The sequence below is a fragment of the Pristiophorus japonicus genome, chromosome 11, assembly GCF_044704955.1.
Source record: "Pristiophorus japonicus isolate sPriJap1 chromosome 11, sPriJap1.hap1, whole genome shotgun sequence".
NCBI lineage: Eukaryota > Metazoa > Chordata > Chondrichthyes > Pristiophoridae > Pristiophorus > Pristiophorus japonicus.
The window spans coordinates 168936402-168955253 of NC_091987.1; positions in this window are offsets into that span (position 1 = coordinate 168936402).

Genomic DNA, 18852 nt, shown 5'->3' on the forward strand with positions numbered 1-18852 from the left:
TCACTGACACACACACACACTCACTGACACATGCAGACTTACTGACACACGCACTGACACACGCACACATACAGCCATAACCACATACACATTCATGACACATGCACATTAACATGTACTCATGCTCACATACACATACTCTAACACACATACACACTCACACCTCTCACTAACACATATCCACACACACGAATACACAGTCACTCACATCAACACATCATACTCTCACACATTCACTCACATTCACACCTGCACACACATCCTCACACACTCTCACACAAACTCACACACACTTTCACCCACACACAAACTCACTTTTACACATTGGGTCTGAAATTCAGGTGGGGGGCTTCCTTCGGACGAGTGCCTCTGACCTGAGAATTTTTTACGAATTACCCGGTGGTCCGAGAGGCGCCTGCGATTGCAGTGGGAGGCTTTCTCTTCCCGCGCTGTGAAGCGCACTCCCGTCCTCGACGCTCGGACGTCGAAGGTGCAGTCACATGTGACTGGACAACCAATCAGGTACTGTATTCACGTTAATAGCAATGAGAACTCCGTATCTCTGAGTCCTTATTGCTATTAAAGAGGGGAAAAAAAACAAACGCACTAAATACAACATAAAAAATAAAAAACACACCTCACATAATTAAAATTAATTGAAATTAAAGTTCATTAAATGTTTTAGAAAAAAAAATAGGGGAGATTTTTGTTTAAAGTGTTTTAATAGGGTTTAAAATAAACTTACCTTAATGGTCAGGGTTTTTAAACATAAAAATGTGTGTTAAATTTTTCTTTTCATGTGTTTTAAAATGCTTATGCTGGTAAAAGTAAGCTATGTGCTTGCTTTTACCAGGGGCAAGACTTTTAAGGACATTCGCTGGGCAAGATTTGGACAAATAACTCAATCTCACCAGTGCGGATGTCCTGGCTGTGGATATGCATGTGATCTGTCAAACCAAAACTTGACAGATCGGAGAAGCCGGTTTTCGGTGCATGCGCATTGCGTGCTGAGAACCGGCTTTTGCCGGACCTCGCCGGGTCCGTGCGTATCCCGTACAGACCCCGGGGAGGCTGGGATTTTAGCCCCATTCTCACTCACATACACACACTCTCACATACACACACTCTCACACACACTCTCACACACACTCACATGCACACACACTCACACACACTCTCACACACACTCACACACACTCACTCACACACACTCTCACACACGCACACTTTCACACACACTCACACACACTCACACACACACTCACTCACACACACACACTCTCACACACACTCACACACACTCACACACACACTCTCACACACACTCTCACACACACTCTCACATACTCTCACACACACTCTCACACACACTCACACAAACTCTCACACACTCTCACACACTCTCACACACACTCACTCTCACACACACACTCTCACACTCTCACACACTCTCACACACACTCACACACACTCGTACACACACTCTCACACACACTCTCACACATTCTCACACACACTCTCACACACGCTCACATACTCACACACACTCACACACTCTCACACACACACTCTCACACACACTCTCACACACTCTCACACTCACTCTCACACACACACACACTCACACACACACTCTCACACACACACTCTCACATACATTCTCACACACACTCACACACACTCTCACACACTCTCACACACACTCTCACATACAGTCTCACACACATTCTCACACACTCTCACACACACTCTCACACACACTCACACACACGCTCTCACACACACACTCACACACACTCTCACACACACTCTTACCCATGTCACACATCCTATTTTCTAGTGACATACTCGAAAAAAAGTAAAATTATTTCAGTTATTTTCAGTAATAGGTAAATGTGGGAGTGGGGTAAGTATGACTGATAAATCTTAACATTATTGCTTATAATACTGCGGAACACATGCAGAGAAAGCTCCCCCTGGGTCAGCACTAATTGGGAATGGGTTTGCGAATTAGTATTTGAGGCTCTGGACACGATGGGGGAGAAATTAGACCGCACCTGAGATGGAGCGGTGTCCCAGGCAGAGCGGTATCTTTTGTGCCGGCAAATGGTTTGCGTCTGCCGCCGCAAAATTCATCAGCTGGGCCCAGCGTGTGGAGCGGGGTGCTACAGGAGGTGTTGCATACCTCTCTTAGGGCGCTAGGCCAGCTGAGCCACTGAAAATCCCGAGCTAAACAGCCGGCCTGGGAGCGCCCTAAGGTAGGCTTCCGTGGAGCAAAAAAAACCCACCAAACACATTCCCAATACATTACTTACGTGACCCCAACATAAATCTCAAAAGTAACAAAACATAAAACAATCACACTTAGCTGAGGTAGACACTTCTTCCATTACTTCAGCCGGGACAGCTTGCAGTGCCAGCTTTCACAGGAGTTCCCACAAGGATGCACTAGGGGGCGCTTAGGGTCAGGCGTGATCCAAATATCGAGCCAGTGTCACAACCAGAGGCGTCGTACACTGGCTCGCCTCTCCCGGGCGGTACTGCTCCGACACCCCTCACCGAAACCGGCATCAAATGTCCCGGCGGGGTGCTGGAAGCTGGCCGTCCGGGCACAAGTGCTTTCCGCCGTCATTGCCGCCACTCCGGGCCGCTAAGCAGCACGGCAGAAGACCGAAAATCCAGCCCATTAGATTTCTACCCTGCTCCCGTGGAAATACAACACTCAGAAACAAGGTGCACAGAGCACTAAGAGGCAGTTAGAGTTAGAAATAATACAGAATTAAGTGAGATGATGGAAAATACACTGAGGACAAAGTTAGGTTTGGAGTGAATTGGGGTGATCGGGCCCGAAAACAGGCGTGGGCACTGGGATATGAGATATGCCCAAACAGGCGTGGGCATTGCGATACGAAAAATGCCCACGCCTGTTCCAAACGTGCAGGCAGTTCGTTATTTTGGTGCTGCCGGTTAATAAACATGGTTAAAGAGCACAGCCCAGTGAGGATCGTGCTGCTGACAGGCTGTTCACTCAGCAGGGGGCCCAAATTCTCATTGTATTCAAATCCCTTCATGGCCCTTGTCCCTCCCTATCTCTGTAATCTCCTCCAGCCCCTCAACCCTCGAGATGTCTGCGCTCCTCTAATTCTGCCCTCCTGAGCAACCCTGATTATAATCGCTCCACCATCGGTGTCCGTGTCTTCTGTTGCCTGGGCCCTAAGCTCTGGAACTCCCTCCCTAAACTTCTCTGGCGCTCCAACTCCCTTTTCTCCTTCAACACGCTTCTTAAAACCTACTTCTTTGACCAAGCTTTTGGTCACCTGCCTTAATTTTTCCTTATGCAGGTCAGTGTCACATTGTTTGTCTCATAATACATTAGGGAAACACCTTGTGACGTTTCAATATGTTAACAGCACTATATAAATATAAGTTGCTGTTGTTGTTGTGCTACTGAGGGAGGAGTGATAGTGTGGGAGGTGAGATACTGAGAGAGTGTGAGATATTGATTAGTGTGAGGTGCTGCAGAATATGAGATACTGAGGGAGTGTGAGATACTGAGAGAGTGAGATACGAGGGAGTGTGAGAAACTAAGGGAGGTGAGATACTGAGGGAGTGTGAGATACTGAGAGAGTGAGATACGAGGGAGTGTGAGAAACTAAGGGAGGTGAGATACTGAGGGAGATGAGATATTGAGAGAATGTGAGATACTGAGAGAACGTGAGATACTGAGGGAGGTGAGATACTGAGGGAGGTGAGATAATGAGAGAGTGTGAGATACTGAGAGAATGTGAGATACTGAGGGAGATGAGGTACTGCGGGAGGAGAGATACTGAGGGAGATGAGATATGGAGGGAGGTGAGATACTGAGTGAATGCAAGATACTGAGAGAATGTGAGATACTGAGGGAGTGTGAGATACTGAGAGAGTTTGTGATGCTGAGGGAGATGAGATACTGATGGAGTGTGAGATACTGAGAGAATGTGAGATACTGAGGGAGGTGAGATACTGAGGGAGCTGTGATTCTGAGGGAATGTGAGATATTGAGAGAATGTGAGATAATGAGAGAGGTGAGATACTGAGGGAGGAGATATACTTAGCGAGGTGAGATACTGAGAGAATGTGAGATACTGAGATAGTTGAGATACTGAGGGAGCTGAGATAATGAGGGCAGTGAGATACTGAGAGAATGTGAGACACTCAGAGAATGTGTGATACTGAGGGAGTTGAGATTCTGAGAGAATCTGAGATACTGAGGGAGACGTGATACTGAGAACATGTGAGATACTGAGGGAGTGTGAGATACTGAGAGAATATGAGCTGCTGAGGGAGGTGAGATATTGAGAGAATGTGAGATACTGAGTGAGTGTGGGATACTGAGCGAGGTGAGATACTGAGAGAACGTGAAATACTGAGGGAGATGAGATACTGAGGGAGGTGAGATACTGAGGGAGGTGAGATACTGAGAGAATGTAAGATACTGAGAGAATGTGACATACTGAGGGAGTGTGAGATACTGAGAGAGTGTGCGATGCGGAGGGAGATGAGATACTGAGAGAATGTGAGATACTGAGGGAGTGTGAGATACTGAGAGAATGTGAGATACTGAGTGAGTGTGGGATACTGAGCAAGGTGAGATATTGAGAGAATGTGAGATACTGAGTGAGTGTGGGATACTGAGCGAGGTGAGATACTGAGAGAATGTGAGATACTGAGAAAGTATGTGATAATGAGGGAGTGTGAGATACTGAGAGAATGTGAGATACTCAGGGAGATGAGATACTGAGGGAGATAAGATATTGAGGGAGGTGAGATACTTAGGGAGGTGAGAGGCTGAGAGAATGTGAGATACTGAGGGAGGTGAGATACTGAGGGAGGAGATATATTGAGAGTGGTGAGATATTGAGGGAGGTGAGATACTGAGGGAGGTGTGATACTGAGGGAGGTGAGAAACTGAGAGAATGTGAGATACTAAGGGAGTGTGAGATACTGAGGGAGATGGGATACTGAGAAAATGTGAGATACTGAGGGAGTTAGGATTCTGAGAGAATCTGAGATACTGAGGGAGTGTGAGATACTGAGAGAATGTGAGATACTAAGGGAGATGAGATACTGAGGGAGGTGAGATACTGAGGGAGGTGAGATACTGAGGAAGGTGAGATACTGATAGAATGTGAGATACTGAGGGAGATGAGGTACTGCGGGAGGAGAGATACTGAGGGAGATGAGATATGGAGGGAGGTGAGATACTGAGTGAATGCAAGATACTGAGAGAATGTGAGATACTGAGGGAGTGTGAGATACTGAGAGAGTTTGTGATGCTGAGGGAGATGAGATACTGATGGAGTGTGAGATAATGAGAGAATGTGAGATACTGAGGGAGGTGAGATACTGAGGGAGCTGTGATTCTGAGGGAATGTGAGATACTGAGAGAATGTGAGATAATGAGAGAGGTGAGATACTGAAGGAGGTGAGATACTGAGGGAGGAGATATACTTAGCGAGGTGAGATACTGAGAGAATGTGAGATACTGAGATAGTTGAGATACTGAGGGAGCTGAGATAATGAGGGCAGTGAGATACTGAGAGAATGTGAGACACTCAGAGAATGTGAGATACTGAAGGAGTTGAGATTCTGAGAGAATCTGAGATACTGAGGGAGATGTGATACTGAGAACATGTGAGATACTGAGGGAGTGTGAGATAATGAGAGAATATGAGCTGCTGAGGGAGGTGAGATATTGAGAGAATGTGAGATACTGAGTGAGTGTGGGATACTGAGCGAGGTGAGATATTGAGAGAACGTGAGATACTGAGGGAGGTGAGATACTGAGGGAGGTGAGATACTGAGGGAGGTGAGATACTGAGAGAATGTAAGATACTGAGAGAATGTGACATACTGAGGGAGTGTGAGATACTGAGAGAGTGTGCGATGCTGAGGGAGATGAGATATTGAGAGAATGTGAGATACTGAGGGAGTGTGAGATATTGAGAGAATGTGAGATACTGAGTGAGTGTGGAATACTGAGCAAGGTGAGATATTGAGAGAATGTGAGATACTGAGTGAGTGTGGGATACTGAGTGAGGTGAGATACTGAGATAATGTGAGATACTGAGGGAGATGAGATACTGAGGGTGTGTGAGATACTGAGAGAATATGAGATACTGAGGGAGGTGAGATACTGAGGGAGTTGAGGAAATGAGGTAGTTGAGATAATGAGAAAGATGAGATTCTGAGGGAGTTGAGATACTGAGGGAGATGAGCAGCTAAGGGAGGTGAGAAACTGAGAATGTGAGATATTGAGAGAGTATGAGATACTGAGAGAGCGTGAGATACTGAGGGAGGTGAGTTTCTGAGGAAGGTGAGATACTGAGGGAGATGAGCAACTAAGGGAGGTGAGAAACTGAGAGATTGTGAGATACTGAGAGAATGTGAGATCCAAAGGGAGTATGAGATACTGAGAGAATGTGAGGTACTGAGGAAGGTGCGATACTGAGAGAATGTGAGATATTGAGGGACGTGCGATACTGAGGGAGATGAGATACTGACGGAGGTGAGATATTGAGGGAGATGAGATACTGAGGGAGTTGAGATACTGAGAGAATGTGAGATACTGAGGGAGGTGAGATACTGAGGGAGGTGAGATACTGAGGGACGTGTTATACTGAGCGAGTGTGAGAAACTGAGGGAGGTTAGATATTGAGGGTGATGAGATACTGAGGGAGGTGAGATACTGAGGGCGGTGAGATACTGAGGAAGGTGAGATACTGATAGAATGTGAGATACTGAGTGAGTGTGGGATGCTGAGCAAGGTGAGATACTGAGAGAACATGAGATACTGAGGGAGGTGAGATTCTGAGGTAGGTGAGATACTGAGAGAATATGACATACTGAGTGAGTGTGGGATACTGAGGGAGTTGAGGAACTGGGGGAGATGAGACAATGAGGAAGATGAGATACTGAGGGAGATGAGATGCTGAGGGAATTGAGGAACTGAGGGAGATGAGATAATGAGGAAGATGAGATACTGAGGGAGATGAGATACTGAGAGAACGAGAGCTACTGAGAGAATGTGAGATACGTAGGGAGTTGAGATACTGAGGGAGATGAGCAACTAAGGGAGGTGAGAAACTGAGAGAATGTGAGATACTGAGAGAATGTGAGATCCAAAGGGAGTATGAGATACTGAGAGAATGTGAGATACTGAGGAAGGTGCGATACTGAGAGAATGTGAGATACTGAGGGAGGTGAGATACTGAGGGAGGTGAGATACTGAGGGAGGTGAGATATTGAGGGAGGTGAGATACTGAGGGAGGTGAGATAATGAGGGAGGTGTGATACTGAGCGAGTGTGAGAAACTGAGGGAGGTGAGATAGTGATGGAGATGAGATACTAAGGGAGGTGAGATACTGAGGGATGTGAGATACTGAGAGAATGTGAGGTAGTGAGTGAGTGTGGGATGCTGAGCGAGGTTAGATACTGAGAGAATGTGAGATACTGAGGGAGATGTGATACTGAGACAATGTGAGATACTGACAGAGTGTGAGATACTGAGAGAATGTGAGATACTGAGGGAGATGAGATACTGAGGGAGGTGAGATACTGAGGGAGGTGAGATACTGAGGAAGGTGAGATTCTGATATAATGTGACATACTGAGTGAGTGTGGGATACTAAGTGAGGTGAGATACTGAGAGAACGTGTGATACTGAGGGAGGTGAGATGCTGAGGGAGGTGAGATACTGAGAGACTGTGAGATACTGAGGGAGATGAGGTACTGCAGGAGGAGAGCTAATGAGGTAGATGAGATATGGACGGAGGTGAGATACTGAGTGAATGAAAGATACTGAGAGAAGGTGAGATACTGAGGGAGTGTGAGATTCTGAGAGTGTGTGTGATGCTGAGAGAGATGAGATACTGAGGGTGTGTGATATACTGAGAGAATGTGAGATACTGAGGGAGGTGAGATACTAAGGGAGTTGAGGAACTGAGGTAGATGAGATAATGCGGAAGATGAGATACTGAGGGAGTTGAGATACTGAGGGAGATGAGCAACTAAGGGAGGTGAGAAACTGAGAGAATGTGAGATACTGAGATAGTGTGAGATAATGAGAGAACGTGAGATTCTGAGGGAGGTGAGATTCTAAGGGAGGTGAGATACTGAGGGAGATGAGATACTGAGTGAGGTGAGATACAGATAGAATGTGAGATACTAAGGGAGAAGAGATGCTGAGGGAGGTGTGATACTGAGATAATGTGCGATATTGAGGGAGGTGAGATACTGAGGGAGAAGAGATACTGAGGGAGGTGAGATACTGAGGAAGGTGAGATACTGATATAATGTGAGATACTGAGTGAGTGTGGGCTACTAAGCGAGGTGCGATACTGAGAGAACGTGTGATACTGAGGGAGGTGTGATACTGAGGTAGGTGAGATACTGAGAGAATGTGAGATACTGAGGGAGGTGAGATACTGAGGGTGCTAAGATACTGCGGGAATGTGAGATACTGAGGGAGGTGAGATACTGAGTGAGTTGAGGAACTGAGAGAACGAGAGCTACTGACAGAATGTGAGATACTGAGAGAGTGTGAGATACTGAGGGAGTTGAGGAATTGAGGGAGATGAGACAATGAGGAAGATGAGATACTGAGGGAGATGAGATGCTGAGGGAGTTGAGGAACTGAGGGAGATGAGATAAGGAGGAAGATGAGATACTGAGGGAGATGAGCAACTAAGGGAGGTGAGAAACTGAGAGAATGTGAGATACTGAGAGAATGAGAGATCCAAAGGGAGTATGAGATACTGAGAGAATGTGAGATACTGAGGAAGGTGCGATACTGAGAGAATGTGAGATACTGAGGGAGGTGAGATACTGAGGGAGGTGAGATACTGAGGGAGGTGAGATATTGAGGGAGGTGAGATACTGAGGGAGGTGAGATACTGAGGGAGGTGTGAAACTGAGCGAGTGTGAGAAACTGAGGGAGGTGAGATAGTGATGGAGATGAGATACTAAGGGAGGTGAGATACTGAGGGATGTGAGATACTGAGAGAATGTGAGATACTGAGTGAGTGTGGGATGCTGAGCGAGGTTAGATACTGAGAGAATGTGAGATACTGAGGGAGATGAGATACTGAGGGAGGTGAGATACTGAGGGAGGTGAGATACTGAGGAAGGTGAGATACTGATAGAATGTGATATGCTGAGTGAGTGTGGGATACTGAGAGAGGTGAGATACTGAGAGAACGTGCGATACTGAGGGAGGTGAGATACTGAGGTAGATGAGATACTGAGAGAATGTGAGATACTGAGGGAGATGAGGTACTGCAGGAGGAGAGATACTGTGGGAGATGAGATATGGAGGGAGGTGAGATACTGAGTGAATGCAAGATACTGAGAGAATGTGAGATACTGAGGGAGTGTGAGGTCCTAAGAGAGTGTGTGATGCTGAGGGAGATGAGATACTGAGGGTGTGTGAGATACTGAGAGAATGTGAGATACTGGGAGGTGAGATACTGAGGGAGTTGAGGAAATGAGGTAGTTGAGATAATGAGAAAGATGAGATTCTGAGGGAGTTGAGATACTGAGGGAGATGAGCAGCTAAGGGAGGTGAGAAACTGAGAATGTGAGATATTGAGAGAGTGTGAGATACTGAGAGAACGTGAGATACTGAGGGAGGTGAGTTTCTGAGGAAGGTGAGATTCTGAGGGAGATGAGCAACTAAGGGAGGTGAGAAACTGAGAGAATGTGAGATACTGAGAGAATGTGAGATCCAAAGGGAGTATGAGATACTGAGAGAATGTGAGATACTGAGGAAGGTGCGATACTGAGAGAATGTGAGATATTGAGGGACGTGAGATACTGAGGGAGATGAGATACTGACGGAGGTGAGATATTGAGGGAGATGAGATACTGAGGGAGTTGAGATACTGAGAGAATGTGAGATACTGATGGAGGTGAGATACTGAGGGAGATGAGATACTGAGGGACGTGTTATACTGAGCGAGTGTGAGAAACTGAGAGAGGTTAGATATTGAGGGTGATGAGATACTGAGGGAGGTGAGATACTGAGGGCGGTGAGATACTGAGGAAGGTGAGATACTGATAGAATGTGAGATACTGAGTGAGTGTGGGATGCTGAGCAAGGTGAGATACTGAGAGAACATGAGGGAGGTGAGATTCTGAGGTAGGTGAGATACTGAGAGAATATGACATACTGAGTGAGTGTGGGATACTGAGGGATTTGAGGAACTGGGGGAGATGAGACAATGAGGAAGATGAGATACTGAGGGAGATGAGATGCTGAGGGAATTGAGGAACTGAGGGAGATGAGATAATGAGGAAGATGAGATACTGAGGGAGATGAGATACTGAGAGAACGAGAGCTACTGAGAGAATGTGAGATACGTAGGAAGTTGAGATACTGAGGGAGATGAGCAACTAAGGGAGGTGAGAAACTGAGAGAATGTGAGATACTGAGAGAATGTGAGATCCAAAGGGAGTATGAGATACTGAGAGAATGTGAGATACTGAGGAAGGTGCGATACTGAGAGAATGTGAGATACTGAGGGAGGTGAGATACTGAGGGAGGTGAGATACTGAGGGAGGTGAGATATTGAGGGAGGTGAGATACTGAGGGAGGTGAGATAATGAGGGAGATGTGATACTGAGCGAGTGTGAGAAACTGAGGGAGGTGAGATAGTGATGGAGATGAGATACTAAGGGAGGTGAGATACTGAGGGATGTGAGATACTGAGAGAATGTGAGGTAGTGAGTGAGTGTGGGATGCTGAGCGAGGTTAGATACTGAGAGAATGTGAGATACTGAGGGAGATGTGATACTGAGAGAATGTGAGATACTGACAGAGTGTGAGATACTGAGAGAATGTGAGATACTGAGGGAGATGAGATACTGAGGGAGGTGAGATACTGAGGGAGGTGAGATACTGAGGAAGGTGAGATTCTGATATAATGTGACATACTGAGTGAGTGTGGGATACTAAGTGAGGTGAGATACTGAGAGAACGTGTGATACTGAGGGAGGTGAGATGCTGAGGGAGGTGAGATACTGAGAGAATGTGAGATACTGAGGGAGATGAGGTACTGCAGGAGGAGAGCTAATGAGGTAGATGAGATATGGACGGAGGTGAGATACTGAGTGAATGCAAGATACTGAGAGAAGGTGAGATACTGAGGGAGTGTGAGATTCTGAGAGTGTGTGTGATGCTGAGAGAGATGAGATACTGAGGGTGTGTGATATACTGAGAGAATGTGAGATACTGAGGGAGGTGAGATACTAAGGGAGTTGAGGAACTGAGGTAGATGAGATAATGCAGAAGATGAGATACTGAGGGAGTTGAAATACTGAGGGAGATGAGCAACTAAGAGAGGTGAGAAACTGAGAGAATGTGAGATACTGAGATAGTGTGAGATAATGAGAGAACGTGAGATTCTGAGGGAGGTGAGATTCTAAGGGAGGTGAGATACTGAGGGAGATGAGATACTGAGTGAGGTGAGATACAGATAGAATGTGAGATACTAAGGGAGAAGAGATGCTGAGGGAGGTGTGATACTGAGATAATGTGCGATATTGAGGGAGGTGAGATACTGAGGGAGAAGAGATACTGAGGGAGGTGAGATACTGAGGAAGGTGAGATACTGATATAATGTGAGATACTGAGTGAGTGTGGGCTACTAAGCGAGGTGAGATACTGAGAGAACGTGTGATACTGAGGGAGGTGTGATACTGAGGTAGGTGAGATACTGAGAGAATGTGAGATACTGAGGGAGGTGAGATACTGAGGGTGCTAAGATACTGCGGGAATGTGAGATACTGAGGGAGGTGAGATACTGAGTGAGTTGAGGAACTGAGAGAACGAGAGCTACTGACAGAATGTGAGATACTGAGAGAGTGTGAGATACTGAGGGAGTTGAGGAATTGAGGGAGATGAGACAATGAGGAAGATGAGATACTGAGGGAGATGAGATGCTGAGGGAGTTGAGGAACTGAGGGAGATGAGATAATGAGGAAGATGAGATACTGAGGGAGATGAGCAACTAAGGGAGGTGAGAAACTGAGAGAATGTGAGATACTGAGAGAATGAGAGATCCAAAGGGAGTATGAGATACTGAGAGAATGTGAGATACTGAGGAAGCTGCGATACTGAGAGAATGTGAGATACTGAGGGAGGTGAAATACTGAGGGAGGTGAGATACTGAGGGAGGTGAGATATTGAGGGAGGTGAGATACTGAGGGAGGTGAGATACTGAGGGAGGTGAGATTCTGAGGGAGATGAGCAACTAAGGGAGGTGAGAAACTGAGAGAATGTGAGATACTGAGAGAATGTGAGATCCAAAGGGAGTATGAGATACTGAGAGAATGTGAGATACTGAGGAAGGTGCGATACTGAGAGAATGTGAGATATTGAGGGACATGAGATACTGAGGGAGATGAGATACTGACGGAGGTGAGATATTGAGGGAGATGAGATACTGAGGGAGTTGAGATACTGAGAGAATGTGAGATACTGATGGAGGTGAGATACTGAGGGAGATGAGATACTGAGGGACGTGTTATACTGAGCGAGTGTGAGAAACTGAGAGAGGTTAGATATTGAGGGTGATGAGATACTGAGGGAGGTGAGATACTGAGGGTGGTGAGATACTGAGGAAGGTGAGATACTGATAGAATGTGAGATACTGAGTGAGTGTGGGATGCTGAGCAAGGTGAGATACTGAGAGAACATGAGATACTGAGGGAGGTGAGATTCTGAGGTAGGTGAGATACTGAGAGAATATGACATACTGAGTGAGTGTGGGACACTGAGGGATTTGAGGAACTGGGGGAGATGAGACAATGAGGAATATGAGATACTGAGGGAGATGAGATGCTGAGGGAATTGAGGAACTGAGGGAGATGAGATAATGAGGAAGATGAGATACTGAGGGAGATGAGATACTGAGAGAACGAGAGCTACTGAGAGAATGTGAGATACGTAGGAAGTTGAGATACTGAGGGAGATGAGCAACTAAGGGAGGTGAGAAACTGAGAGAATGAGAGATACTGAGAGAATGTGAGATCCAAAGGGAGTATGAGATACTGAGAGAATGTGAGATACTGAGGAAGGTGCGATACTGAGAGAATGTGAGATACTGAGGGAGGTGAGATACTGAGGGAGGTGAGATACTGAGGGAGGTGAGATATTGAGGGAGGTGAGATACTGAGGGAGGTGAGATAATGAGGGAGGTATGATACTGAGCGAGTGTGAGAAACTGAGGGAGGTGAGATAGTGATGGAGATGAGATACGAAGGGAGGTGAGATACTGAGGGATGTGAGATACTGAGAGAATGTGAGGTACTGAGGGAGATGAGATACTGAGGGAGGTGAGATACTGAGGGAGGTGAGATACTGAGGAAAGTGAGATACTGATAGAATGTGATATACTGAGTGAGTGTGGGATACTGAGAGAGGTGAGATACTGAGAGAACGTGCGATACTGAGGGAGGTGAGATACTGAGGTAGATGAGATACTGAGAGAATGTGAGATACTGAGGGAGATGAGGTACTGCAGGAGGAGAGATACTGCGGGAGATGAGATATGGAGGGAGGTGAGATACTGAGTGAATGCAAGATACTGAGAGAATGTGAGATACTGAGGGAGTGTGAGGTCCTAAGAGAGTGTGTGATGCTGAGGGAGATGAGATACTGAGGGTGTGTGAGATACTGAGAGAATGTGAGATACTGAGGGAGGTGAGATACTGAGGGAGTTGAGGAAATGAGGTAGTTGAGATAATGAGAAAGATGAGATTCTGAGGGAGTTGAGATACTGAGGGAGATGAGCAGCTAAGGGAGGTGAGAAACTGAGAATGTGAGATATTGAGAGAGTGTGAGATACTGAGAGAACGTGAGATACTGAGGGAGGTGAGTTTCTGAGGAAGGTGAGATTCTGAGGGAGATGAGCAACTAAGGGAGGTGAGAAACTGAGAGAATGTGAGATACTGAGAGAATGTGAGATCCAAAGGGAGTATGAGATACTGAGAGAATGTGAGATACTGAGGAAGGTGCGATACTGAGAGAATGTGAGATATTGAGGGACATGAGATACTGAGGGAGATGAGATACTGACGGAGGTGAGATATTGAGGGAGATGAGATACTGAGGGAGTTGAGATACTGAGAGAATGTGAGATACTGATGGAGGTGAGATACTGAGGGAGATGAGATACTGAGGGACGTGTTATACTGAGCGAGTGTGAGAAACTGAGAGAGGTTAGATATTGAGGGTGATGAGATACTGAGGGAGGTGAGATACTGAGGGCGGTGAGATACTGAGGAAGGTGAGATACTGATAGAATGTGAGATACTGAGTGAGTGTGGTATGCTGAGGGAGTGTGAGATACTGAGGGAGTGTGAGATACTGAGGGATTGTGAGATACTGAGGGAGTTGAGAGACTGAGGGAGTTGAGGCACTGAGGGAGTTGAGATACTGAGGAAGATGAGATACTGAGGGAGGTGAGATAGTGATGGAGATGAGATACTGAGAGAATGTGAGATACTGAGAGAAGGTGAGATACTGAGAGAATGTGAGATACTGAGGGAGGTGAGATAGTGATGGAGATGAGATACTGAGAGAATGTGAGATACTGAGAGAAGGTGAGATACTGAGAGAATGTGAGATACTGAGAGAATGTGAGATACTGAGAGAATGTGAGTTACTAAGGGAGTGTGAGATACTGAGGGAGTGTGAGATACTGAGGGAGTGTGAGATACTGAGAGAATGTGAGATACTAAGGGAGTGTGAGATAGCGAGCGAATGTGAGATACTGAGGGAGGAGAGATACTGAGGGAAATGAGATATTGAGGGAGGTGACGTAATGAGGAAGATGAGATACTGAGGGAGGTGAGATTCTGAGAGAACATGAGATACTGAGAGAATGTAAGATACTGAGGGAGGTGAGATACTGAGGGAGATGAGATACTGAGAGAATGTGAATTACTGAGGGAGTGTGAGATACTGAGAGAACGTGAGATACTGAGGAAGGTGTGATACTGAGGAAAGTAAGATACTGAGAGAATGTGAGATACTGAGCGAGATGAGATACTGAGGGAGGTGAGATACTGAGAGAATGTCAAATACTGAGTGAGTGTGAGATACTGAGGGAGTGTGAGATACTGGGAGAACGTGTGATACTCAGAAAACGTGAGATACTGAGGGAGTGTGAGATACTGAGGGAGTTGAGATACTGAAGGAGTTGTGGCAGTGAGGGAGGTGAGATACTGAGGAAGATGAGATACTGAGGGAGGTGAGATACTGAGAGAGATGAGATATGTAGAAAATGTGTGATACTGAGAGAATGTGAAATACTGTGAGAATGTGAGATACTGAAGGAGGTGAGATACTGAGAGAGGTGAGATACTGAGAGAATGTAAGATACTGAGTGAGTGTGAGATACTGAGAGGGTGTGAGATACTGAGAGAACGTGAGATACTGAGAGAATGTGAGATATTGAGAGAACATGAGCTACTGAGAGAATGTGAGTTACTGAGGGAGTGTGAGATACTGAGAGAGTGTGAGGTACTGAGGGAGGTGAGATACTGAGGGAATGTGAGATACTGAGGGATTGTTAGATACTGAGGCAGATGAGATAATGAGGGAGGTGAGCTAATGAGGGAGATGAGATAATGAGGGAGGTGAGATACTGAGGGAGGTGAGATACTGAGAGACTGTAAGATACTGAGAGAGTGTGAGATACTGAGGGAGGTGAGATACTGAGAGAATGTGAGATACTGAGGGAGTAGAGATAATGAGGAAGGAGAGATACTGAGGGACGTGAGATGCTGAGGGAGGTGAGATACTGAGGGAGATGAGATACTGAGGAAGGTGCAATACTGAGAGAATGTGAGATACTGAGAGAATGTGAGATACTGAGGGAGGTGAGATACTGAGGGAGGTGAGATACTGAGGGAATGTGAGATACTGAGGGATTGTTAGATACTGAGGCAGATGTTATACTGAGGGATGTGAGCTACTGAGGGAGATGAGATAATAACGGAGGTGAGATACTGAGGGAGGTGAGATACTGAGAGAATGTAAGATACTGAGTGAGTGTGAGATAATGTGGGGGTGTGAGATACTGAGAGAACATGAGATACTGAGAGAATGTGAGATACTGAGAGAACTTGAGATACTGAGAGAATGTGAGTTACTGAGGGAGTATGAGATACTGAGGGAGTGTGAGATATTGAGGGAGTGTGAGATACTGAGAAAATGTGAGATACTGAGGGCAGAGAGATACTGAGGGAGATGAGATACTGAGGAAGGTGACATACTGAGGAAGATGAGATACTGAGGTGAGGTGAGATTCTGAGAGAACATGAGATACTGAGAGAATGTGAGATACTGAGGGAGGTGAGATACTGAGGGAGATGAGATACTGAAATAATGTGAATTACTGAGAGAGTGTGAGATACTGAGGGAGTGTGAGATACTGAGAGAACGTGAGATACTGAGAAAGGTGAGATACTGAGGAAAATGAGATACCGAGAGAATGTGAGATACTGAGCGAGATGAGATACTGAGGGAGGTGAGATACTGAGAGAATGTGAAATACTGAGTCAGTGTGAGATACTGAGGGAGTGTGAGAACCTGAGATAACGTAAGATACTGAGGGAGGTGAGGTTCTGAGGGATATGATATACTGAGGGAATGTGAGATACTGAGAGAGGTGAGATACAGATAGAATGTGAGATACTGAGGGAGATGAGATACTGAGAGAATGTGAGATACTGAGAGAGTGTGAGATACTGAGGGAGTTGAGATACTTCGGGAGGTGAGATACAGATAGAATGTGAGATACTGACGGAGATGAGATACTGAGGGAGGTGAGATACTGAGAGAATGTGAGATACTGTGGGAGTTGAGATACTGAGGGAGGAGAGATACTGAGGGAGGTGAGATGCTGAGGGAGGTGAGATACTGAGGGAGATGAGATAATGAGAGAATGTGAGATACTGAGAGAACGTGAGATACTGAGAGAATGTGAGATACTGAGGGAGGTGAGACACTGAGGGAGATGAGATACTGAGAGAATGTGAATTACTGAGTGAGTGTGAGATACTGAGAGAACGTGAGATACTGAGGAAGGTGAGATACTGAGGAAAGTGAGATAATGAGAGAATGTCAGATACTGAGCGAGATTAGATACTGAGGGAGGTGAGATACTGAGAGAATGTGAATTACTGAGTGAGTGTGAGATACTGAGAGAACGTGAGATACTGAGGAAGGTGAGACACTGAGGGAATGTGAGATACTGAGGGATTGTTAGATACTGAGGCAGATGAGATACTGAGGGAGGTGAGCTACTGAGGGAGATAATATAATGAGGGAGGTGAGTTACTGAGGGAGGTGAGATACTGAGAGAATGTAAGATACTGAGTGAGTGTAAGATAATGAGGGGGTGTGAGATACTGAGAGAACGTGAGATACTGAGAGAATGTGAGTTACTGAGAGAACTTGAGATACTGAGAGAATGTGAGTTACTGAGGGAGTGTGAGATACTGAGGGAGTGTGAGATATTGAGGGAGTGTGAGATACCGAGAGAAAGTGAGATACTGAGGGAGGAGAGATACTGAGGGAGATGAGATACTGAGGGAGGTGACATACTGAGGAAGATGAGATACTGAGGGAGGTGAGATTCTGAGAGAACATGAGATGCTGAGAGAATGTGAGATACTGAGGGAGGTTGAGATACTGAGGGAGATGAGATACTGAGAGAATGTGAATTACTGAGTGAGTGTGAGATACTGAGAGAATGTGAGATACTGAGGAAGGTGAGTTACTGAGGAAAGTGAGATACTGAGAGAATGTCAGATACTGAGCGAGATTAGATACTGAGGGAGGTGAGATACTCAGAAAATGTGAAATACTGAGTGCGTGTGAGATACTGAGGGAGTGTGAGATACTGGGAGAACGTGTGATACTCAGTAAACGTGAGATACTGAGGGAGTGTGAGATACTGAGGGAGTGTGAGATACTGAGGGATTGTGAGATACTGAGGGAGTTGAGAGACTGAGGGAGTTGAGGCACTGAGGGAGTTGAGATACTGAGGATGATGAGATACTGAGGGAGGTGAGATAGTGATGGAGATGAGATACTGAGAGAATGTGAGATACTGAGCGAAGGTGAGATACTGAGAGAATGTGAGATACTGAGGGAGGTGAGATAGTGATGGAGATGAGATACTGAGAGAATGTGAGATACTGAGAGAAGGTGAGATACTGAGAGAATGTGAGATACTGAGAGAATGTGAGATACTGAGAGAATGTGAGTTACTGAGGGAGTGTGAGATACTGAGGGAGTGTGAGATACTGAGGGAGTGTGAGATACTGAGAGAATGTGAGATACTAAGGGAGTGTGAGATACCGAGTGAATGTGAGATACTGAGGGAGGAGAGATACTGAGGGAAATGAGATATTGAGGGAGGTGACGTAATGAGGAAGATGAGATACTGAGGGAGGTGAGATTCTGAGAGAACATGAGATACTGAGAGAATGTGAGATACTGAGGGAGGTGAGATACTGAGGGAGATGAGATACTGAGAGAATGTGAATTACTGAGGGAGTGTGAGATACTGAGAGAACGTGAGATACTGAGGAAGGTGTGATACTGAGGAAAGTAAGATACTGAGAGAATGTGAGATACTGAGCGAGATGAGATACTGAGGGAGGTGAGATACTGAGAGAATGTGAAATACTGAGTGAGTGTGAGATACTGAGGGAGTGTGAGATACTGGGAGAACGTGTGATACTCAGAAAACGTGAGATACTGAGGGAGTGTGAGATACTGAGGGAGTTGAGATACTG